The sequence below is a fragment of the Danio aesculapii genome, chromosome 1 (assembly GCF_903798145.1).
Source record: "Danio aesculapii chromosome 1, fDanAes4.1, whole genome shotgun sequence".
Lineage (NCBI taxonomy): Eukaryota > Metazoa > Chordata > Actinopteri > Cypriniformes > Danionidae > Danio > Danio aesculapii.
Window position 1 is genome coordinate 9,944,204 of NC_079435.1, and position 25,524 is coordinate 9,969,727.

The 25,524-nt window shown below is 34.7% G+C and overlaps 1 protein-coding gene across 1 annotated transcript in view; it reads right to left on the reverse strand.

Annotated features, from left to right (window-relative positions):
- Nucleotides 1–967, reverse strand: part of otx2a (orthodenticle homeobox 2a) — a 9,026-nt gene extending 8,059 nt beyond the window's left edge. The window contains exon 1 of the mRNA XM_056456554.1: nt 917–967. The gene's annotated coding sequence lies outside the window, so the exon portion shown is untranslated. The remainder of the gene's footprint in view (nt 1–916) is intronic.
- Between the last annotated feature and the right edge of the window lie 24,557 nt (nt 968–25,524).

Below are 25,524 nucleotides of genomic sequence, written 5' to 3' on the forward strand. Positions count from 1 at the left end.
GTGCAAATTATTCTCCATAGCCATTTAGATTAGACCCAGAGGGGACTCCATTTGCAGAAGAAACCTTATCAACTAAATAAACGACAAACTCTGCTTTTCGGGCTGATGCAAAGTTTGTTAATTACAGTACGCCTGCAATCGCGACCGAGTCCTGCTCTCACAGAAACATCTCAAGCTAAATATAGGCCAGTAGTTTAGAAATACATATTTACATGTAATAACACTTAGTTTAACTTAGCTTTTTTATATTTAAGATTTAACTTAAACCAAATATATTTATGCTCATTTTATTTATCAATTAGTAACGATTTTTTCGATTCGGTCTAGGCTGATTATTTCCCCGAAATAACAAGCATTAAAAATAAATAAATAACTTATGCAAATATATATTTAGCCTATATTTATGATTTTCAAATATCTTAGAGCTATTTTCCCCCTAAAACAATCATTTTTACTTTAAAAGGTACACTTTAAAAATCCTGGTTGCCTTAAATTTTCAAGCTGAATCGAATTAACCTTATGAGTCCACTGAACTTGTTAAACTGATTTAAAATAGCTTACAAAATTAAGTTAGAACATTATTAACTTGGTTTAATACGTTACAATGAACTAAAACATATCTTGTCAGGACTAATTGATCATATTTTTTAACAGTGTACCTAAACTTTCTTACTCTAAACATTTATACGCAAGGGGATATTGATTTTGAACAAGTCTAATAATTTTCCTTAACATGCGATTTAATTTTTAAACTTATTTTTTTAATAAACGAAATGTTTTCAGTGTTACAATATGTAGTGACATTTATTAATTTATTAAATTCATAAAATCCGACCGGAATGACAGAAATTGGTGTGTTAAATTGATACAAAAATAAAATAATTTTAGGATGCGTAAACAAAACATGTTGCTTTACCTTTTTGCCTTGATCTTCTGTGATATTTTCTTTGAGATCCGTAAACTGAAAATCCACAAAACCAAGAAACACCTTTTTTTTTCTTTTGAGAGAAGGGGGACTCCAGCTGATTAGCCAAAAACAAATTAGCCAAACTTCACAACAAGTTCCCAATTTGCTTAAAGTCCACGCATATGCGCTGTCTAAAGAGGATCCTTGTATCCACGCGTAATATTATCGCTGATAAGCAATGCTGACGGATTGAGATTGATCACCTTCTTGATGGCCTGTCCGTCTATGAGCAAAAGACACCTGCAGTCCCGCCCACCCCGGCCAATCAGAAAGCTCACTTGCTCTTACAGACGACTGCTCTAGCCAATAAGAAACAAGAAGTAGTTATTAACTCCTCCTGTTTGGGCGACGCAATTTTGACCTGCAGTGTGATGTGCGAAAACAAACTATTTGAATACACTTTTAATTCTTTAGTGAGACTTAAACGGCGGGGAAGTAAATACGAATGATACAAATATATAATTCTTAAATCAATTTACTGTCTGGTCGATGGAAATCCGTCGCTTTTAGAGACCAAATCTTCTCTGAGGATCAATTATTAACTACACTGTAAAACATTACATGATGGATTATTCCTGACAGGATGTTTTTAGTTCATTGTAACTAATTAAACTAAAGTAATCATGTTCTAACTTAATTTTACAAATTACGCAAGCTGTTTCAAGTCAGATTAACATAAGTTCAAAGGACTCATAAAATTCATTTGATTCAGCTTAAAAATGTAAGGCAGCCAGGATTTGTTACAGCCTGTAAATGTCTAACTTTTTCCACTTACGCTTGAAAGAAAAGTCTTAAAACAATTTAAAACACCTTTAGACAACAGTAAAACACAGTTTTACTCCACATTTTCCACGAAATATTAAGCTATTCGTCATTCGATAGTCCCTGCTTTCTCTGATATGCGGGTCAGTTATTGTCCAGATTTATTACGTCATTAAAAATAGGCTACATTTAATACCCTACCATAAATAACGAGTGAGTTCAGCTTCAGATTCAAGCTGTAAAAAATATATATTTTTTATCTTTTTGTTAGGCTTAGAAGTAAAAAAAAATATATATTCACACAGAGAAAAGAGCATTAAAATTAGATTAAAAGACTGAAAGTAAAAATAAATGGCTGAAATCATTTGACAAATTCTTTAGCTAAGCATGTAGTTTTATATTATTGTTTTATTACTCAAAATAAAAAAGTTTAACGATCATGTAAAACATTATTAGGTCTATATATATATACATACTATATATATATATATATATATATATATATATATATATATATATATATATATATATATATATATATATATATATACACATACATACATACACACACACATATATATGTATATATATATATATATATATATATATATAGTAACAAAACAATGTAAAAAATAAATAAGCAAAGTATATATTTAGAATAACGTTAAAATAATTAATAATAATAATAGGCCTAAAAAGCTAGTGTAGCGTAAAGGCTACAGCTGTCTCAGTAAATAAATACATAAAAGTAGTTATAATAAACATAGTTGTTAAGTTAGTTAAAATAGAAGATCAAGTCATTATTAGTTTTGTTAAACAGGCTAATAAATTCCTGATATCAATGACTAAAATATATTAATTAAAAAGTCGATAGACTATTCACAGAAAGCAAGCGACATTTTGCAGCTTTTTAGACTTTGTATAAAATATTTGTTTTATATGAAAACTGCCTTTTTATAAAATGAAAGATGTTTTAAATCACTCTAAAAAAGTATGGGTTGTTTAACAAACTCAACATTGGGTTAATACTTTGAAATTAATTTTTAACTTAAAATGTCATTTAATTTTGAATATTATTCTCCATATTTGACTTAGCGTTGGCGTAAAACAACCAAATATTTTTATACATTGAATGTTTTATTTAATTTAGCCTATTAAAAGCTAAAAACCGTCGCACCAATTTACACAATGATGAGATTACAACATAAACCAAGAAGAATCAGCTCGGACGTCTTGAAAACATATTTGCGCGCGCCAAAGTTTGTTAAAGAGGATCGATCCCGTAAAATCAAGATATCTGCTGGCACTAACCTATTGTCCAGGGGTATTTGTGTAATCCCAAAATGCAGTAGAGTTTCCTGAGCAGTATAAACCCGTAAAGCCGCGGGATCAGCCGGCCTGAAGCGACCGAGTGTGTGTGAGTGAGAGAGAGAGTTAATGTGTGTGCCTCTTTGCCAGGCGGATTGTCGTGTCGTCTCTTGTAAATTGTCGGCGCTTATTAAAACGATGGTGCATAAAATCCCCTGTAAAGCCCTGCGTTGTCAGAAAGCACGAGCCAGATCTGTCACTCAGCGCCACTTCCGGCAGATGAGCGAAGACGCGGGAAACTTTTACACCTGGATGCGGAGGATCAGCAGGTAGAGCCGACTTTCTCCATCACCCGCTTAAAAAAAACATTAAAATCTCATGCTATTTAAAGAAATCTATAATATAGGCTATATGTGATTATCTGAAAACTAATTTGTAGCCTACTTTATTTTGTTGAAAATACTTTTGTAGCAATATTGCATTAGGTCTACTTATTTTTTTTAAGTGAGTCGGACTAGAAAACGGTCTTAAAGTTGAATTCCCGTCAACGAAAATGAAAATAAAACAAATTTCAGAATTTAATAATACAATATAAACAATCTATAAATATTTCTAAACTATCTAAAAATATATATTTATTTATTTGAATATTGACTGATTTGTTTGGTTAAATAATGAGGTCTGTGACACATTTCATAACTTTATTTATTCTAAACGTTTGTAAATAATTTAGATATAATATGGAGGCTACACTAAAATAATGCTGAGTGATTTCAACCCAAAATGTGTAAAATAGGGACAAACTGTTGGGTTAAAAAAATAAATGAATAAATAAACCAACAGTTTGTCCATATTTTACACGATTTAAGTTGGTGTTGAAATAATCCAGCATATTTTAAAGTGTATTTTACACAACATAAATATAAAATGTTACTTATTTATTTATTCATAAATGTATTGATTGATACTTGTTTACAATATATTACGTTGTTTTATTTCTCTTATAAGGTCTGCTTAACTAATCATATTTATGCAATACTTCATGCAACAACAACAACAATTATAATTATTATTATTATTGTTGTTATTATTAAATATTTGTTATTTTCCACAACTTGTATAATAATAATAATAATAATAATAATAATAATAATAATAATAATAATAATAATAATAATAATAATAATAATAATAATAATAATAAAAATACAAGTTGTGGAAAATAACAAATAAATAATAATAAACATAACAATAATAGTAATAATAATAATAATTATTATTGTTATTATTTTTATTTCCCCCACAACTTGTATTATTCATTTATTCATTCATTCATTTTCTTTTCGGCTTAGTCCCTTTATTAGTCAGCCACAGTGGAATGAACCGACAACATATTCATCATATGTTTTACGCAGCGGATTCCCTTCCAGCTGCAACCCATCACTGGGAAACACCCATACACTCTCATTCACATATATACACTACAGACAATTTAGCTTACCCAACGCCTATAGCGCATGTCTTTGGACTTGTGGGGGAAACTGGAGCACCCGGAGGAAATCCATGCAAACTCCACACAGAAATGCCAACTGACCCAATCGAGGCTCGAACCAGCGACCTTCTTACTGTGTGAGGCGACAGTGCTACCCACTGCACCACTGCGTCGCCCCTACATGGTATTTTACACAACATAAATATAAAATTTTTATATATATATTTATTTATTAATACTTGTTTACAAATATTAAGTTGTTTTACTTATCTTGAAAGGTCTGCTTAATTTAATAAAGTTTTGCAATACTTTATGTAACAACAACAACAACAGTAATAATAATAATAATTATTATATATTTGTAATATTCCACAACTTGCATTATTATTATTTTAATGATGATGATTATTATTATTTTAATGATGATGATTATTATTATTATTATTATTATTATTATTATTATTATTATTATTATTATTATTATTATTATTATTATTATTATTATTATCCTCATCATCAAACTTTTACACAGTAAAATAAAACACTCATTTGGAGACGTCAAAAACAGGCTATGTAAATTCACTAATTTGTTTTCTCATGAGAAACAAAATGTTATTCAAAGTTTTAACGAACTAAAATAAAAGTAAATGTGACACTTCAGCTCAGACATGCTTCAGATATTGGCGTTTGCTATGTTACAAAACACTCCTCTTAAAGGAAACAGTTGTAAATCAGCCTAAACAGCAAGTTATTAAAAAAATAACATGCACTTATATGGAGTTCAACGGCGTCACAATGGTGCACACCAAATAAAACAAAATATTCAGTTTAACTTTATTATTACTTTTACCAGCACAAAACTACTTTCACATGAAAGACTTTTGATGCTTATGATGAGCTAAAACAACACAATTCTTAAGTTTTTTGGGGGACAACTAAATTATTTTATGTTCATTCTACTTAAAGTTATAAAAATGATAAGTTAACAACATTTTGTGTTAAAGAAATTAAGTTAACTTATTAGTTTTTACACATTTAAGTGGATCGAATATAAAACAATCAAGTCACAAAAAAGGCCCTTAAGAATTGTGGTGTTTCAGCTTATTTTATTTAAGTTTAAACAGCAAACATCATTTTTTGAGTGTTAAGAGAAACACGCGCATATGAGGCAAAACCCTGATAAGTTTGTCCTGAACAAATGTGCGGCAGGTAAACGAGAGCAGAGATTAGATCCAATCGTCACTAACCGATCTGAGCTTTTGTTCATGTGAAAATTAAACTGGCAGCTGCTGGCAGGAACACACCCTTCCTCTGGCTCTCAGCTGATCTCAGGTCAGATTCTGCGTCTTTAATCTCGATCATGTGATCGCTGAGACGCAGAGAATCAGACCCCAGATCAGCTGCATAATCCGAGACTCACGCCAGCCCTCAACACTTAACCTGAATACATTATTCAGAGGATTAATATTAGGTTTTCTGAGCTGTGTTACATTACAAACACTGTTCACTCAAAAAAGGAATCATTTCTGCTGCTTGTTCAAACTGCTTATTTAAAAGGAGCTGAATCGACATGATCCTTGATGGTTTTTTACGACAACTTAATTGTTTTATGTTCATTCGTTAATTCATTTTCTTTTCGGCTTTGTCCTTTTATTAATCTGGGGTCGCAATAGCGGAATGAACCGCTAACTTATCCAGCATTAGTTTTACACAGCGGAGGCACTTCCAGCTTCAACCCATCACTGGGAAACATTCATACACACTCATTCACACACATACACTACAGACAATTTAGTCTACCCAATTCACCTATACCACACGTCTTTGGACTGTGGGGGAAACTGGAGCACGCAGAGGAAACCCACATGAACATGGGGAGAACATGCAAACTCCACACAGGAATGCCAACTGACCCAGCCGGGGCTCGAACCCGTGACCTTGCTGTGAGGGGATTGTGCTACCCACTAAGCCACCGCGCTGCCTTTCAATCCACTTAAATTTGTAAAAAACAATTAAGTTACCTTAATCAAGTTGTCTTGGGAATACATAAAGGATTCAAGTTAACTTTATAGTTTTTTTTTACAAATTTAAGTGGATTGAACATAAAACCATCAAGAATCATGTTGATTCAGCTCATTTTAAATTAGTAGGCTGAACAAGCAGCAAATGTCATTTTTTGAGTGTAATAATGCAGGTAAGCACAAACTCTTGCAGATAAAGCATTCTTTATGCACTCTAAAAAGTGATGGGTTGTTGTAACCCAATGCTGAGTCAAACATGGACCACCATTGAACTGAAAAAAAAATTCAAAGATGATTCGTTGGATTTATTAATTTTTTCTTAAGGTGTAAGTGGTGGTAAACCATTTATTTGGGTTGAATTTAAACAAACAAATTAAGTTGAACATCACTACATTTCATTTGTTTGTTTAAATTCAACATATAAAATCATTTTTTTCAGTGTGGGTTAAAAAGTGTCATTTAAATGTACATAAAAATTTACTAAGCTAAAAAATATTCTATTTCAAGTGCTGCTGTCACACCAAAATATACAATGATTAGTTAACAACAGACTGTAAACCAATAAAAATCAGCTCGGACTTCTTGAAAACATATTAGCGTGCGCCAAAGTCTGTTAAAGAGGATCGATACTGTAAAATCAAGATATCTGCTGGCACTAACCTATTGTCCATTGGTTCATCCATTCATTTTCTTTTCAGTTTTGTCCCTTTATTAATCAGGGGTCGCCACAGTGGAATGAACTGCCAACTTATCCAGCATATGTTTTACGCAGTGGATGCCCTTCCAGCTACAAACAATCAATGGGAAACATCCATACACACTCATTCACACACATACACTACGGACAGTTTTAGCTTACCCAATTCACCTGTACCGCATGTCTTGGGACTTCTGGGGGAAACTGGAGCCCCCGGAGGAAACCCACGCCAACACGGGGAGAACATGCAAACTCCACACAGAAATGCCAACTGACCCAGCTGAGGCTCAAACCAGTGGCCTTTTTGCTGTGTGGCGATTCCCACTGCGCCACCGTGCTGCCTTGTCCAGGGGTATTTGTGTTAAAAAAATATTACCTCAGTGTTGGGTTTGGCCATATTTGACCCAACATTTGGTTACAACAACCCTGTATTGTTTCTAGTGAACTTTTAACATGTATTCGGGATTCACAAAAAGGTCCGTTAGAATTTTTTGTGTGTTCATTCATTAATTTTCCTTCGGCTTAGTCCCTTGTTTATCAGTGGTCACCACAGCGGAATGAACCGCCAACTATTCCGGCATATGTTTTACGCAGCCGATGTCCTACCAGTTGCAACCTACTGGGAAACTACTCATTCACACACATACACTACATGTGTATGGATGTTTCCCAGTAATGGGTTGCAACTGGAAGGGCATCCACTGCGTAAAACATATGCTGGATAAGGTGGTTCATTCCACTGTGGTGATCCCAGATTAATAAAGGGGCTAAGTCGAAAAGAAAATGAATGAATGTTAATGTTAACGCAGACATGGTGACGTCACTCAGTGACGGAGACTAAAGGCCAAACACTTAGTGTGAGTGTGAGTGTGGACATGGAGATAATGGAGAGCAGGGGAGTGTGGAGCTGTCAATCACAGCACAGGGGTCCCGCCCACCTCATTAACAGAGTAAACACAAGCAGGAGTGATGAGAGAAACAAGAGGAGAAACTCAGGAGGAGAAACCAGATACACTGCCTAAACACACACACACACACACACACACACACACACACACACACACACACACACACACACGCTGCAATGACAAAATACACCCACATTTCCATCTGAGTGGTGTTGCATAACCTCCAAAAATTACTTCACTCCATAACAGTTCATGACTTCAGTGCTATACTCCTAGCTAACAACAACAAAAAAATAGGCTGGCTAATTTGGGGAATAATCGAAGTTAGCATAACTAACTAACTAACTAACTAACTAACTATCTAACTAACTAAAATAAATAAATAAATAAATAAATAATTGGGGGAATAAGGGAAGTAAAACATATATATATATATATATATTTACACAAGTCAAAGTCAAACAGTTACATCAAATTAAAGTGAAAGATTTGCTTAACAAAATATGTTATTTTTAATGAACAATTAAAAGTTATATTTTTTCAAATCATAATTGGTTTATCATAGTTATAATTTATCAACTATAATAATAACACATATATACAGTTGAAGTCAGAATTATTAGCCTCCCTTTTTATTTTTTTCCCCAATTTCTGTTCAACGGAGATATGATTTTTTTCAACACATTTCTAAACATAATAGTTTTAATAACTCATTTCTAATAACTGATTTATTTTATCTTTGCCATGATGACAGTAAATAATATTTGACTAGATATTTTTCAAGACACTTCTATAATGCTTAAAGTGACATTTAAAGGCTTAACTAGGTTAATTAGCTTAACTAGGCAGGTTAGGGTAATTAGGCAAGTTATTGTATAATGATGGTTTGTTCTGTAGACTATCGAAAAATATATAGCTTAAAGGGGCTAATAATTTTGACCTTAAAATGGGTTTATAAATTAAAAACTGCATTTATTCTAGCCGAAATAAAACAAATAAGACTTTCTCCAGAAGAAAAAATATTATCAGACATACTGTGAAAATTTCCCTGCTCTGTTAAACATCATTTGGGAAATATTTAAAAAAGAAACAAAAAAAAATCAAAAGGGGGCTAATAATTCTGACCTCAACTGTATATATAAGTCAAAATCAAACAGTTACATCAAATTAAAGTGAATAATATGGTATTTTTAAAACAGTTAAAAGTTTTTTCAAATCATAATTGGTTTATCATTGTTATAATTTATGAGTACCCTGGTACAAAATAGACAAACAAATTATAATGATAATATAATCCATATAATAATATTATATGAAATACCCTTTCTTTATATTTTGTACATTTTGTAAATTGGTAGTTTTAGTTGTTTTAACACATCAAATTAATCCCAAAAAAGACGCACACTCATGTCAGCTAGCTGGAATACAATTAGATTGTTTTAAAAACGAATTTTATTTTAAAATAAAAAGGAAAGGAATGTAGCTACTTTTTATGTTTTTGTACTATTTTATAACATTAGTATAGAGCAAACAACTAATCAAGGTTTTATTAATGTTACTGGAAGAATGTTTTTGTGTTGATACGCGGAAGATGTTGCTTTAGATTGTTAAAAAAGATAACAAAGTTGTAAATAATGTTCAGTTTCAGTTAATTGGTTCATTCATAAGACCTCAATGTATCAGAGCCACAGGTATTCATTTTTTATTTTGCCTGAGTTGTGCTTTTTTGACTCTAAAAGTGCCAGTAGAACCAGAGTTTAAGCTAAAAATCTTCTTTGACGAGCCAAGTTCATTTCTGCCAGTCCAAACACTTACAGTTGAAGTGAGAATTATAAGCCCTCCTGGATATCCCCCCCCCCCCCAATTTTTGTTTAACATTTTTCTAAGCATAATCATTTTGATATCTTATTTCTAATAGCTAATTTCGTTTATCTTTGTCCTGATGACAGTAAATAATATTTGACTAGATATTTTTCAAGATACTAGTATTCATTCATCTTAGTGACATTAAAAGGCTTGACTAGGTTAATTAGGCAAGTTAGGGTAATTAGGCAATCATTGTATGACGATGGTTTGTTTAGTAGACAATCAAAAAATATTGCTTAAAGGGGCTAATAATTTTGACCTTAAATGTTTTTAAAAAAATTAAAAACTGCTTTTATTCTAGCCTAAATAAAAAAAAAATAAGACTTTCTCCAAAAGAAAAAATATTGTAGGAAATACTGTGAAAAATTCCTTGCTCTGTTAAACATTATTTGGCAAATATTTGAAAAAGAAAGAAAAAATAATCACAGGAGGGCGAATAATTTTAACTTAAACTGTTGTTCTGCAACATCTAATCCAACATAAGAGTTTCATCCTCACAGCATAAGACTTGCATCTGAACGCAGCCGTTTCCAGCTCTTTCTTTCTCAAGGCTCACGTTATAACTTGCATGGCTGCCGTAATCTCCTTCTCTCTCTGTGTCCAACAATGCGCTTCAGTGGTTTCCATGTGAAGCTCACACAGCCTGGCAAGAATGTGCAGGTTGAGATCCTCCTGACCCACACAGAAACCACCCGAAAACAAGAAAGAGAGGGATTAAGAGCTGCCTGCAGGACCGGCCCCATTGACAGACACACAGACAGACGGGCGGACGGACACAGACAGACAGACAGACAGACAGACAGACAGACAGACAGACAGACAGACAGACAGACAGACAGACAGACAGACAGACAGACAGACAGACAGACAGACAGACAGACAGACAGACAGACAGACAGATAGATAGATAGATAGATAGATAGATAGATAGATAGATAGATAGATAGATAGATAGATAGATAGATAGATAGATAGAAAAACTGACACAGACAAACAGACAGGCAGACAGATAGAGAGACAGACAGAAAGACAGATGGACAGACAGACAGATGGATGGACAGATGCACAGACGGACACATAGACAGATAGATGGAGAGACCGACAGACACACACAGGGAAGCAAACAGACAGACAAAATGAGAGAGACAGACAGACAGATGCACAGACAGACTGTAAGAAAAACATACACACACACAGACAGACAGGCAGACGGACAAAAACAGACAAAGACAGTCAGACACAGATAGACAGATAAACAGACAGACAGACAGACAGACAGACAAAATGAGAGGGAGACAGACAGACAGACAGACAGACAGATCGACAGACAGACAGACAGACAGACAGACAGACAGACAGACAGACAAACTTGTTGACAAAAACACACATAGACAGACAAACAGACAGACTGTAAGACAAACACACACACAGACACAGACAGTCAGACACACAGATAGAGAGATAGATAGGAAAATAGATAGACAAACAGACAGACAGCTATTGATCCAGTTGTGTGAAATGATAAGAGCAACTATACTGTAGATGTGCATTTCCTGAAGGAAATACAAGTGCTCATAGGGAAACAAGACTTAGCTTCTTACATTTAGCTTCTTTGATGATATCTTGATGTTGAACACTAATCTTGATTTCTATTAGCTTTGAAGGAGACACAACACTTCATTTTTGGAGTATTATTTGCCTGATAATGTGGCGAAGTATAGAGGAGGGTCATTTTAATACTAATGTTACCATGTTGATTAATATTTCTGAGACACTATGATTAAATTGAATAAAATAATAACTAATAACTGATTTATTTTATCTTTGCCATAATGACAGTAAATAATATTTGACTAGATATTTTTCAAGACATTTCTATACAGCTTAAAGCGACATTTAAAGTATTAACTAGGTTAATTAGGTTAATTAGGCAGGTTAGAGTAATTAGGAAAGTTATTGTATAATGATGGTTTGTTCTGTAGGCAATCAAAAAAAATATATAGCTTAAAGGGGCTAATAATTTCAACCTTAAAATGGTTCATAAAACATTTAAAACTGCTTTTATTCTAGCCGAAATAAAACAAATAAGACTTTCTCCAGAAGAAAAAATATTATCAGACATACTGTAAAAATTTCCTTGCTCTGTTAAACATCTTTTGGGAAATATTATAAAAAGAAACAAAAATTCAAAGGGGGGCTAATAATTCTGACTTCAACTGTATATATATATATATATATATATTGTTTGTTTCTCTATTTCAGGCAATATCTTAGACTGAAAAAAATGTGTTTGACTGGAATAAACCATTGTGACGTTTTCACACTTGCGCTGTATTTGCGAGTCGTCTAACGGGTCAGTTCGGGACCAAGCCCCAAAAAACGTGAGCAAACAGCCTTGGCTTCCTCCACTTAATCTCTCTTTCATAATCTCATTACTTCATATCACACCAGCAGATTATGAGAAGCAATCTCCTAATTACCATGTCAAAAAAAATACAGCACTGAGGCCAATTGAAAAGTTAAGCCGTCCGGTCATCAGACTAATTAAAATCTATTGATTATGGATGCGAATCTTTATCTGATGGATTGGCCATGGTGAGCGGAGCTGCCATACAAACGTCAGAATCGATCAGATGGAAATGGACTGTTTTAAAGGCTGCTTGACATATGGAGAATGGACGAACCCGCTGGAGTAATGCTTTTGTACAGCGGCTTCTGGCTGGGTTAAGCTGGTTATTGTCACTGAAACATATGACAAATTCAGATAACAAAGAGCGCCGTTTATGTAATCAGCATTTGGTTCTCTGCATTCAAAAAAAAGCCTTTTCCCGAGGCAAGAATGTGACATATCTATATTCAGATGAATGCATCATTAAAACACACAACCCAATTTACAGCCAAATGATAACCGGCCATGCTGAGACCAATGTTGGCTAATAATCATGCTTTAGAGGCTGTTTAGCAGGATAGTAAACATAGCATGAAATGCTTGCCATTTGAAAAGTTACACTTCAGTCTTTTTCAATTTCAATATGATTTCTTTTAGTAGATTATGTTTGTGTGTTTCTAAGATTTTTGGTAAACCTAGCATTAAATATTAACTAATAAATACAATTTATAACTATATATAATATACTGTATATTATAACAATCATCTCATTACAATTACATTCCTAATATGCTGCCTTATATGTCATTTATTAAACAAATTAATAAAACATAAATAAAATTATGGTTAAGCATTTTGGTATAAAACATATTTGTTTTTTGAAAGGTGAACAAAAAGTGAAATAAAATACAGATATATATTTATTCAATATTTTTCTTTTTTTTTAGCTTAGTCCCTTTATTAATCTGGGGTCGCCACAGCGTAATGAAACGCCAATTTATCCAGCATATGTTTTATGCAGCAGATGCCCTTCCAGCTGCATCTGTGGGCCAAAAAAAAAAAAATAAAAAATTATATATATATAATATAAAAAACATAAATACACTTTATTTATATTTATTTCACTTTAATTTTATGTACTAATTTTGGTGCATCAAGTGAAACTAAAATAAGAAATATTGCTTTGGCAACAAACTAAAAAACAGATTGTTTGGCTGTTCAATATATAGTTGAGTAATGAAGTTTGCTCTGGACGCTCACGGTTTAAGACATTTTTTTGGTGTGTTAGTCTTGTCAATAAAATCATTTAGAAGGTCATGATTCGCACTCATTATATAATTGCTTTGTACAGTTTTTATTTTACATTCTTCAGGTGATACAAAACACAGACTTTTCGGCACAATGCCTTCCTCAGTGTGTTCAATTTATAGTAATATATTAAACTTTCTCTTCTAGGTGTTCAAATTTGTATTTATTATTTCATTTCTTCTAAATATATCAGCAATATTCAACCCAGGCTCATTCTGATTACGTACCCCTATATACATTTCTGAAGAGTGCCAAATATGTAGCAGGAGCTATGTTTTTTGCAGTTTTTGTTTTCGCGAATTCCCCAGAGGCCACCAGAGGCCACTGACTGACTGAGCGATCGACTGACCCACCCTCCTTCCCTGAACCCAACCATTAGTGTTTTCAAAACCACAGATTGACCAGCGCCCACCCTCTTACTTAAACCCAACCGACAATTTTAAAAAGCAATCCAGAAAAAGAAAAGCCCTCGCGGCAGCCTGGTTTTTACCACGTTTTCAAAGTTTACTACATTCTCACCCTGTTATTTACTTGTTAATTAAATTTTTCTGGCTTCTGTTTTTGTTTTACCCGCTTTCTGCAACCGTTGTTCGCCAAACTTGAACTGCGTCGTCATGGTCAACCTTTGCAACTCTGCTGATGAACATGGCGAGCTCCTGAACAAATTGGTAACAGCAAATGGAGGTAAGTGGTCAGCTGGCAAGCACAAACAGGAATGGCGTCATAGCGCCCCGTAGTGTTGGTTTTAAACATAAAATGCAGCCACACGTACTTCTGGCTACTTAATTCGCGATCTCCAGAAATGTATATAGGGCTACGTTTTCAGAATGAGCCTGTGTTGGGAATATTAGCAGTTACTGATGATACTAAAACTAAAAAAACTGTGTATAAAACTCATCTGCTAGACACCAATAGGGACACTTCTGTGCACAATATTTATGCATACATACTTACAAATACACACTTATGATAATGTAAAACTACTTCACACTCACATGCATGCATGCCAGATAATAAACAACCACATCAGAAATGAATATTCATAGAGAAAACAAACATAAAGAGTATCAGCAGTTGCATATATCTCTTGGCATGCAAAAAAAACCCCTGAATTAATAATCGCAAAACACCCAGAACATTTTGGGCTCATTTTTGCCACACTTTCTTTTCACGAAGGCCACATATTTCCGACATACGACTTTCCCTTAATCTGCAAAGCTCCTTAAAAAAAGCTCCCTCTAAAACTTCACAGTCTTTTGTGCGAATGTTTTATTGCGCTTCACCCTGTTTGCTTTAGATAACAAATCTGCCGCTCACCCTCAGGGTAAAGGGAGCATTACAAATTAATCCCAGCTTTAATAAGTCCAGACTAAGCCTGAGTTTTTCCCTCCGTAAGAAAGAGAAAGAGGGAGGGTCAGTGGGGAAGATGAAAAGGAAGAAGGGAAAGAAATATATTAAAGCCTGTGATCACAGTTGGCTTGTCTTGTTTGTCATCCGCCCTTTTTTTATTTAATCCTTCGCTCTGTAATCCAATTTGTCTATCGGAGTTTCGTCAGGGCCTCGACCTTCCCCAATCCACCTTTAAAAAGCTCACGTTTACCATCTGAGATGATATTTCCTCCTCCTATTTCCGGGAAAAGACCTAGTTTAAGGCTTGTTTTGCTTTACTGACACAATTTGCATGTATGTACACAGACATTAAACTAGAAAATGTAAATGAAGAACCTTACACTGAGAAAACGTACTTTTAAAATTGTCATATTAAATCTCAATGATAATTCTAGATCTAATAACTATATTTTACCATACTTTACTATCCACACGGTGGAAAATTGTCTTTGGCTTCACTATACATCACCACATCCAAATACACAACACAGATATCACAAATATGTACACTTAAATTATATTATATTATTTTTCGATTTAAAAAGCTCACGTTTATCATCTGAAATGTTTCCTCCACTTCAGAGAAAAGACCTAGTTTGAGGCTTTTGTTTTTTTGGCTTTATTGACACAATTTGTAGTGGAAAGAATCTTTGTAATGTTAAATTTCAATAATAATAATTCTAGATCTAATAACTAGAACTAAGTCATTTTTATTTGTTTATTTTCTTTAGCTAACAATATTATATAATAATAACAACATTATATAATAATAATAATAAAATATAATTATTAATAATAATAGCAGTAACAACATAATATAATAATAACAATAATAATAATAGCAATAACAACATAATCTAATAATAATAACAACAACAACATATAATAATAATAATAATAATAATAATAACATACAAAAAATAGCAACATTGACATCAGCAACAATGTAATAATAATAATAATAATATTAATAATAATAATAATAATAATAATAATAATAACAACAACATACAATAAAATAATAGCAATAATAACATCAACAATAATGTAATAATAATAATAATAATAATAATATAGCAGTTACACATTTACTTCATGTGATCAGTGGAAACATTCATATCAAATTTATTCATATAGTATTCAAAAATATTAAAATAAGAATAATGTTAAATTAAATAATAATTCTACATCTAATAGCTACAACTTTATGTAATGTTTGGAAATATTTTAATTTACTTTATTATCCAGACTGTGGAAAATAGTTTTTGGCTTCACTTTACATCACCACATACAAATACACAACACAGATACCACAAATATGTATAAAAAATAAAATAAAATAAATGAATAAATGAAAACTTACATAATAATAGAAATATTAATATAATAATAATAACATAATAATAATAATAATAATAATAATAATACCAACACTAATATAATAATAACAACATATAAAAATAATAACATAATAATAACAATAGTAATAATAACATATAATGATAATAATAATGATAATAATAACAACAACAACAACAACAACAATAATAATAATAATAATAATAATAATAATAATAATAATAATAATAATAAATACAATTTGGGGTCGCCACAGCAGAATGAACCGCCAACTTATCCAGCACATGTTTTACGCAGCGGATGCCCACAAACTCTTGCACACACTCACATACACTTAGGCCAATTTAGCTTATTTAATTCACCTATAGTGCATGTCTTTGGACTTGTGGGGAAAACCCAGAGGAAACCCACGTGAACATGAGGAGAACATGCAAACTCCACACAGAAATGCCAACTGACTAACCGGGGCTCGAACCAGCGACCTTCTTGCACTGAGGCAATTGTGCTACCCAATAATAATAAATATTCACACATTTACTTAAAGTGGAAACAGTTAGTATTCATAATGAATATATTCATATAGTGTTCAAATGAATATTAGTATTAATTTTCTTGTAATATTTCAATGTTTTCTAATCATTGCAAATACACCCAGCAAAATTAAGTTTGTTTTAATTGAAATGTATCGACTTGGGAGGGATAAGAATAGTAAAATTGACTTGAATTTTACTCGTGCAAGTTATTACGAAGATTTTATCAAGCAATTGTTAAGAGTATTTTTTTGTGTTGTGTTTTAAGAACTGAAATGTAAGGTTTTATAAAAACACAAGCAAAATCCATCTGACGGCTTTATTGAGGGTTTGTGTTTTCGCAGGCTTGTGAAGGCGCTGCTGGTTTTCTCTCTGATGGTTAAGAGAGGATTAAAGATCTTGATTTAATTACTGTGAGAGCTTGAAAGCTTGAGTGCACTGACTGAAGAGCTGAACGCTCGCTGGTGAATCAGGAGAAAAATCTGAAGAAAAATCAGGAGGAAAAAACTAAAATATCAGGGGTTTTGAGAATGGGGTCCTGAAACAAGTTCATTACAGAAAAAAATGTTGAAAGTAACTATATATCTCACATGGAATTATCATATTCTGCGGTCATCATCATCATCATCATCAAAACATTTGCAAATCCATTTCTCCTATAACTAGATTGGCGACACCAACATGATGACATCAATACTTGACTTTGTTTCATTTCTTTCAGTTGTAGATTCAGCTTTCTGCTCGGATACATTGAATGAGAGAAAACAGAATGGTAGAATGTGCAGTACATGGCTGGGTGGAAAGATAGAGCAATAGAATGACAGGTGGATAGACAGAATGATGGATGAACTGATGGAGGGAATGATGGAACGATGGATGCACGAACAGATGAATAGCTGAATGACAGAACAATGGATGAATAGATGGATAGATGATAAGATAGAACGATGGATGAATGAAAGTATGGATGAATGGATGGGTGGATGGGCGGATGGATGGGCAGATGAATGAATAGATGGATGAAAAGAAAGAACAATTGATGGATGGATGGATGGATACATGATAAAATAGAACAATGGATGAATGAAAGTATGAATGGATGGATGGATGGATAGATGGATGGATGGAAAGATAGAACAATGCATGGATGGATGGATGGCTGGATGTATAGATGGATCGAAAGATAGAACAATGGATGGACGGATGGATGAATGGAAAGATAGAACAATGCATAGATAGATGGATGAATGATAAGAAAAAAAAACAATGGATGGGTGGATAGGAAGATAGAACAATGGATGAATAGATGGATGGAAAGAAAAAACAATGGATGGATAGATGGATGGATGGATAGAAACAATGGATGGGTGGATAGAAAGAAAGAACAATGGATGGATGGATGGATAAAAGATAGAATAATGGATGGATAGATGGATAGATAGAACAATGCATCAATGGACGGATGGATGATAAGACAGAACAATGGATGGATGGATGGATGGATGGATGGATGGATCGATAAAAGATAGAATAATGGATGGATGGATAGATGAATGGATAGAAAGACAGGACAATGGATGGATGGATGGATGGATGGATGGGCAGATGGATGGAAAGAAATAACAATGGATGGATGAAGGGAAACAAAGAACAATGGATAAATGGATGGATGGGCAGATGGATGGATAGATGGATGGAAAGAAAGAAAGAACAATGGATGGATGGATGGATGGATGGAAAGATAGAGCAATGGATGGATAGAAAAAATAGGACATTGGATAGATGGATGGTTAGTATGTTAGTATGGATGGATAGAACAATAAACGGATGGGTGGAAAGAACACTGCAACCACTGCTGGATGGATTGATGGAAGGATGAATGAATAAATGGATAGAAAGATCCAATGATGAATGGATGGATTGCATCCTAGATGGATGACTGGATAATTGTATACTTGATTGATTGAGGGATAAAGATAGAATTATGCATGGAAAGATGGATGGGTGGAAAGAGAATGATGTATGGATGATAGTATGCTGGATGGATAGATGAACGGATGGATAGATGAATAGAACTATAGAATGATGGAAGGATGAAACAATGGAAGGAAAGTTAAACAGAACACTACAGCAATGATTGAATTGATGGATCAAACTTTGGATAGACTGAATGATAGAATTATGGATGGATGGTTGAATATGGATGAATGAATAAAGCAGAATGATGAAAGGATGAATGGATGCATAGACAGATAGAATTATATAATGTAACATTGTTAGAACATCGCAACAAAGGAAGGCTTCAATAACTGAACAGTTCAATCTTCACACACACACACACACACACACACACACACACACTCTCTCTCTCTCTCTCTCTCTCTCTCTCAGTAGGTTATAGAGTGAACAGAGCAGCATAACAGATCCTCATAATCTCATGACAAAAGCTAAAAGGTGTCCTCCTGTTGGCGGAGCAGAGCGAGTGTATGATACGCAGAGCCTCCCGCGGGGCTCAGAGACTGCGGGACGGGGGACACGCAGCGCTCATCTCTGTCCCCTCAAAGAGCCTGACGCTTCAGAAATCGAGAGGGAGTCCAATCTGCCTTCCCTTTCACAGGCCAAGCTTATAAAACACACTTGTGGATCTGCCTGTGAGTGTGTGTGTCACCGCCTTTCATCTGAAATATGTCGTTTCTGAGGGGGAAGAAAGACAAGCTGCCCTTTTCGCTTTTAATTTCGCTCTTTTAATTATGTGAGATGGAGAAAACGATGTATGAGTCTTAAGTTATTTACAGTTGAAGTCAAAATTATTCGTCCTCCAGTGACTTTCTTTTTCAAATATTTCCCAAATGATGTTTAACAGAGCAAGGAATTTTTTACAGTATTTCCTATAATATTTTTTCTTCTGGAGAAAGTCTTATTTGGTTTACTTCAGCTAGAATAAAAGCTGTTTTTAATTTTTAAAACCATTTTAAGGTCAATATTATTAGACTTCTTAAGTAACTGTAAAAACTGCTACCTCTTTTTTTTACAGACGCTATAGGACACATTTCCCAATACTTAGGTCACTTTTGCAAAACTCTGGACACAGTGAGCACAACAGAAGTCTATGTCACCTTTATTTGTACAGCGCTTTTACAATGTAGATTGTGTGGGGCTAAACTGAGGATCAATTCTCATCGTTTTGGCACAAAATGCATTCAATGACTACATCTCTCAAATTTCATCAATTCTTTTCTCACTCACACACAACAACTGCCAAAAATCTTTTTTACGTACAGGACATTGCACGTGCTTACATACTGTTTTCAAAACTGTTAAACTTCTGTACAAAACAATAACATGATGCAAAACTGAATCAGACGATAAAATTCAACAGTGATATTTTGATAAAACATGTTTAAATCTAAAAATGCAGTTTAACCAGCCAGATTAGTGTTACTACTGTATCTGTATCAGTGGATGGTGTGTATACACATTCTTGAATTTCGGAATTACTTAATAAGTGCAATAAATAAATAAATAAATAAATAAACGACATAAAATACTGACGAATTCTACATCAAGTCTGATTCATTCCAGTAACATATATTGCAGATATAAACAATATCTATTGCAGTTATAAACAGATTTGTCCTTGTTTTACACAAGAAAACACTGTGTAATGCTACATGTTGTTAGTGTTTTTTAGGTCATTGTTTTGTGGGTGACAAAGTGTGTCACCCTTTGCTAGTGTTCTGGGAGAAGACCTGAATAAAGTGTTTTGGTAGTTGTAGTGCATTTTGAATGTGAAATTAACTGCTTTGCCGCAAGCTGAGAGTTCGTTAGGAGAATTGTGTGAAGAGTTTTGCAAAAGTGACCAGAGTATTGAGAAATGTGCCCTAGCGTCTGTAAAAAAACTGTAATACAAGGACTGATCATTCCACCAGATCTGTAACAAATGAATGTTTGCCGTTACCGTTTTTTTTAAACTATTAGAAACAGAGATCTTTCGTTTATGTATTGACAAAAGCCTGGAATGAAATCCCACAGCCTCTAAAAACAATAGACTGAGACTTCAAAAAAATTCAATGCTCGTCATCTGATGGTCAGCTATCACTGTAGCCACTGAGATAGTAGCCTGTTTCTCTTCATTTTGTATGTTTGGTGATTGTTTGTATTGTTTTTGTGTCTTGATGGATGAGATGTTAAGAGTATCAGTATGTTTTTATGTTCTGCACAACAGGAACCTGCTGAAAAACAGCATTCATGCTAAGTCAAGACTGATTATCTTTTAATCTTTGCCTGTTTAAAAATTCAAAATAAAAAATAAAAACATTTATTTTTTTCTATTGTCTATAGAACAAACCACTATTATACAATGACTCGCTTACCAAACTAACCTAGTCTTTAAATGTCACTTTAAGCTGTACAGAAGTGTCTTGAAAAATATCTAGTCAAATATTATTTACTGTCATCATGGCAAAGATAAAATAAATCAGTTATTAGAGATGAGTTATTAAAACTATTATGTTTAGAAATGTGCCGAAAAAAATCTCTCCATTAAACAGAAATTGGGGGGAAAAATATACAGGGGGGCTAATAATTCTGAACTGTACATAGTATCTGGAAACTTTAATTACGCTTTTACAATTTCACAGCAAAAAATATTTTCATCTCAATTATATTTTACTTCGCAGCTTATGCAGAACGCTGCGGCCAGGATTCCGTCCAAATCCAGAAAATCAGAGCAAATCAGATCTGTCCTCAGGTCCTTACACTGGCTCCCAGTTACATTCGGAATAGATTTTAAAGTATTATTACTGGTCTATAAATCACTAAATGGCCTAGGAGCTCAATACATTACAGGTATGCTGACTGAATACAAACCTAACTGATCACTCAGATCATTAGGATCATAAAAACTAGAAATTCCAAGACTTCAGTAAAAGCAGGGTGAATCCGCCTTCAGCTGCTATGCCCCTTGCTGCTGGAATCAGCTTTCAGAAATGATCAGATATGCTCAAACATTAGATATATTCAAATCAAGACTGAAAAAACAGTTCTTTTTGTGCATCATTCCCTTGTAGCAAACAGTAAATCGGGCGTGGCTAAAAATATTGTGGCTAAAGCGTCAAACTGTCATCATCAGAGAAGATCTGCCCCTGTAAACCCATAATCAGATGGTTAGACTTTTATTGAAGATTACCAAAACAAGCTATTTTTTTTAGTTAATCAACTTGCATGGATTGATTAATCATTCACCTAAAGAATGACAATACGCAGTAGCAAAATAAACAGTCAATTTTGATTTCACACAGATTTTAAGCGCATTGAAAATCATGCCTCATTCACACTAGCAGCAACTTTGTAGCTGCCTGTCACTCTGGGTGGTGACCTGCTGCAATATGTGTAAATGTGAGAGTGTTTCCCAGTACTGGGTTGCAGCTTTAAGGGCATCTGCTGCGTAAAACATATGCTGGAATAGTTGGCAGTTTGTTCCGCTGTGGCGAGTCCTTATACAGTGCATCGGAAAAGTATTCATAGCGCTTCACTTTTTCCACATTTTTAAAAATTAAATTCATTTATGTCCTCAAAAATTCTACACACAATACCCCTTAATGACAATCTGAAAATAGATTTTTTGAAATCAAATTTATTAAAAATAAAAAAACTCAATAAAATTGCTCAATACTTTGTTGATGCACCTTTGGCAGCAATAACAGCCTCAAGTCTTTTTGAATATGATGCTAAAGCTTGGCACACCTGTCTTTGGGAATTTTTGCCCATTCCTCTTCGCAGTACCTCTCAAGATCTATCAGGATGATGGGAAACGATGGTGTACAGCCATTTTCAGATCTCTCCAGAGATGCTCAATAGGATTTAGGTCTGGGTTCTGGCTAGGACATTCATCGAATTGTTGTGAAGCCACTCCATTGATATTTTGGAGGTGTGCTTTGGGTCATTGTCCTGCTGGAAGATGAACCGTCGCCCCAGTCTGAGGTCATGAGGTCAGGTTTTCATTCAGGATGTCTCTGTAAATTGCTGCATTCATCTTTCCCTCTATCCTGACTAGTCTTCCAGTTCCTGCTCCTGAAAAACATCCCCACAGCATGATGCTGCCACCACCATGCTTCACTGTAGGGATGGTATTAGTCTGGAGATGAGCAGTGCCTGGTTTTCTCATAACATAATGCCTGGCATTCACTCCAAAGAGTTTAATTTTAGCCTCATCAGACCAGAGAATTTTGTTTATTATGGTCTGAGAGTCCTTCAGATGCCTTTTGGCAAATTCCAGGTAGGGAGTGGCTTCCGTCTGACCACTCTACCATACAGGCCTGATTTGTGGATTGCTGCACAGATGGTTGTCCTTCAATAAGGTTCTCCTCTCTCCACAGAAGAACACTGGAGCTCAGACAGAGTGACCATCAGGTTTTTGATCACCTCCCTGACTAAGACCCTTCTCCCCCGACCACTCAGCTTAGATGGCCGACCAGCTCTAGGAAGAGTCCTGGGTGTTTCAAACATCTTCCACTTACGGATGATGGAGGCCACTGTGCTCATTGGAACATTCAGAGCAGCAGAAATGTTTCTGTAACCTTCCCCAGCCTTGTGCCTCAAGACAATCCTGTCTCGGAGCTCTACAGACAATTCCTTTGTCTTCATGCTTGGTTTGTGCTTTGACATGCACTGTCAACCCTGGAACCTTATGTAGACAGGTGCCTTTTCATGTCCAATCAACTGAATTTACCACAGGTGAACTCCAATTAAGCTGCTGAAACATCTCAAGAATGATCAGTGGAAACAGAATGTACCTGAGCTCAATTTAGAGCTTCACGGCAAAGGCTGTGAATACTTCTGTACATGTGATTTTTTTTTAGGTTTTTTATTTTTAATAAATTTCAAAAACTCTTTTCTTCACATTGTTATTATGGGGTATCGTGTGTAGAATTTTGAGGAAATAAATGAATTTAACTAATTTTGGAATAAGGCTGTAACATAAAAAAGTGGAAAAAGTGAAGCGCTATGAATACTTTCCGGATGCACTGTAAATAAGGGACTAAGCTGAAGGAAAGTGAATGAATGAATGGAAAAAGTGTACAGAATTTTCTAGCTGCTCCATTTCATTTAATGAAAGCAAAGAGGCTTTTAGTGCACGAGTCATTTCTAAGAACATGTTTAAGATATTTTTTTTGTCATTTTAAAGGTTTGTGAACCTGCTGGAAGCATTGGCCTGGACAATCTGCCTGACACCCTCATTTCTATTCAACAAAAGACAAAAAGAGAAAGTCATATGGTTTGGAAAAAATTAAAGGACGGCGTATTTATAAAACCACAAAAAAATGCTGATAAAACTCTTTAATTGGCCTTCCGTTATCAAGCTCACGCGCTGACTCCCCCAAAAAAGAGCAACATTTCACATCTAATTACCCAAAGCTTCTCTTTACCATGTTCCTAATCTCCAGAGAGCCCAAAATTTTATACAATAAAAAGGATCGGCAGCTCCTCCGCAGACGAAGCTTTTTTCGGGCCTCGCTGAAAAGACAAACCCTGACCGGCACCAGATGTCACTGGACCGAGCCACATTGAGAGCAGTCAAAAGCGTCCGAGGAGCGAGGGGGAGGAGGGAGCGAATAAATTAATCACTCGCTTTTCTCTCTCTTTGATGGAATTAAGCTCAGCGATCGGCCTTCGCTGTGTGAATGTCCGTGCGTTTAACATTTTTCTCTCTCTCTCTCTGTCTCCAGGCCTGATGGGAAGCATGAGGCCACCCAGAGGAGATGAAGGACAGAAAGAGAGAGAGGTAATCCCTCCGTTGTGTAGGGGTGCGGGCCCCTGTCCTTTACCCCCACATTATCCTCCCGAAAAATCCTCTCTGCACCCCCATCTCTCTTACTCTCTCCTGGTGTGTCTGCATTTGCATACAGCAACAATGTGTGTTGCACTGCACTGATTAGTTGTAGGGGGAGGTGTTTGTGTGTATGTCTGTGTGTGTGTGTTGAATTGAAATGTGAATAGAACTCTGTTATTGGCTCTTGAGATGGTGTGTTGTTTTGTCAATGCACATAGAAACACTAAAACACTAGTGCCTGTTTCTAATTGCTATTACACATGATCCTTCAGTGTCACACGATCCTTCAGAAGTTTAATATAATTAATAATCCGGCATCAACTGTGCAGTAGAAAACTCAACCTGAAATTGGAGGAAACTGAAGACAGTTGGACTGACAGATGCATAACATCTTCCACATAAACAAGCACTTTTACCAACCCAGACTCATTCGGAACACGTCCTGCTACATACATTTCTGGAGAGCGCCAAATACCTTGCAGGAGCTACGTTTTTGTTTTAGCAAATCCACCAGAGGCCGCTGTGTAAGCTTTTTCAGATCTCAAATTTCTCTTGCAAGTGCCATTCACGCCGGCTGTTCTTGTGTAAATGACTGACCCAACCGATAGTGTTTTCAAAAGCACAGATCAGACCGAGTAGAATGAACCACCAACTATGCCAGCAAATGTTTCACGTGGTAAGGCTTAGTAGTTAGCAT